The sequence below is a fragment of the Meleagris gallopavo genome, unplaced genomic scaffold, assembly GCF_000146605.3.
Source record: "Meleagris gallopavo isolate NT-WF06-2002-E0010 breed Aviagen turkey brand Nicholas breeding stock unplaced genomic scaffold, Turkey_5.1 ChrUn_random_7180001890377, whole genome shotgun sequence".
Taxonomy (NCBI): Eukaryota; Metazoa; Chordata; class Aves; order Galliformes; family Phasianidae; genus Meleagris; species Meleagris gallopavo.
The window spans coordinates 22,115-23,439 of NW_011154093.1; the positions used below are offsets into that span (position 1 = coordinate 22,115).

Here is a 1,325-nt window from a genome sequence, read left to right on the forward strand (position 1 = left end):
AAAGTGCTTAGTTCCAGCTTGTGAGACAAAAGGCAAACGGGTGGGAAGAGGTTGCTGGGAGGCTCCTAGGATGGGAGAAATCTTCAGAGCTGCTTACTTGTCTTGGAACGAAGCCCAGCTGTGATCAGATGCTAGCCTTCCTCACTAGGACGTAGGCACCAACTTCCTGCTGCTTTGTTTTTGCACAGGTGCTGTTCGAATGCACAACGGCAGTCTCCAGCACCTTGTGTGGCTTGGTTTGCAGTGGAACTCTGTGTCAGTCTTACCCCCAGTGCGGCAACTGCTAAAGCAGCTTTTTCACTTGCCCCAGGAAACATCAAGGCTTGAGACAGATGCTCCTGAATCCCTTTGCCTGTTGGACCTTGAAGTCAGTACACTTTCCAAGATCTGAAGTGCATTTAAATGCTATTTGCTCTTGTCTTATTTCTCCTCTTCTCCTTTTTTCTCCTTTCTTTTCCTTTCTTTTCCTTTCTTTTCTTTCTTCCGATACCTACTATTTTCCTTTGTTTGTTTATTTTTACAAAAACAGGTATTCCTACTCGGGATGGTATTCACTTGCAACTTGGAACTGCAAGAGAAGTTGAACACTCGTGATGAAACGCATCAGCCACCTTTCTTACCATTGCTGCTGTGCAAACAGTTCTCTACTGAGAAGCAAAGATCCTGGTGGGATGCTGTTCGTGCTCTTATGCAGAAAAAAACAACGTAAGAATTCTTCTGCTTGGAAGTATTTGAAACAAGCCTCTAGACAGCTTCTGAACGGATTCCCATAGATTGTTTAAAATTAGTTTGCTTGGTTGGACTGTTTTGGACGTGAATGTTTTGTTGCAAGAGGGGTTTGAGACCCAAAAGAGCTTTCTCCAAATGGGCTTCATGTTTCTCGTATAGCATTTCTAAAGCAGAGCTAGAAGCAAAGCTACTTGTTATTTTCATCACACAAGTGACATGTGAATAGAAGAAAAAGAGCCAATACTAACTGAGGGCTGTTTCTTCTGTTACTCAGGCCAGAATCAGTGACAAACCTGAAGTTTCTTGTCCAGCATGGATTAAGTACTCTGCGAGCGCTGGAGAAGCACGGCCTTCAGCCTGCCTTGATTATACACTGGGCAAGAAGCCTGCAAAATACAGTAAGCTGAGATTATTGTTCAGTATGTACAGTCTGTTTTTTCTCTGCCTGTGTAACTGAACGCACAAAGTAAACAAAATCAGGTGAGAAGGTACTATTGAGAGCTGCCGTGAGCTCTGTCAGGTAAGTTGGTTTCTCTAGTCAAGCTATCAGCTACACTCTCCCTCACTGCCTCTTAGCACTGCACTGACCTGTAGTG

General features: G+C 44.1%; 1 long non-coding RNA gene across 1 annotated transcript; it reads left to right on the forward strand.

Annotated features, from left to right (window-relative positions):
• Positions 1–100: 100 nt before the first annotated feature.
• Positions 101–1,047, forward strand: LOC109364682. Its single transcript, XR_002110546.1, has 3 exons — positions 101–367; positions 530–705; positions 1,004–1,047. It is a non-coding gene; the product is annotated as an uncharacterized LOC109364682 (long non-coding RNA).
• Positions 1,048–1,325: the final 278 nt, after the last annotated feature.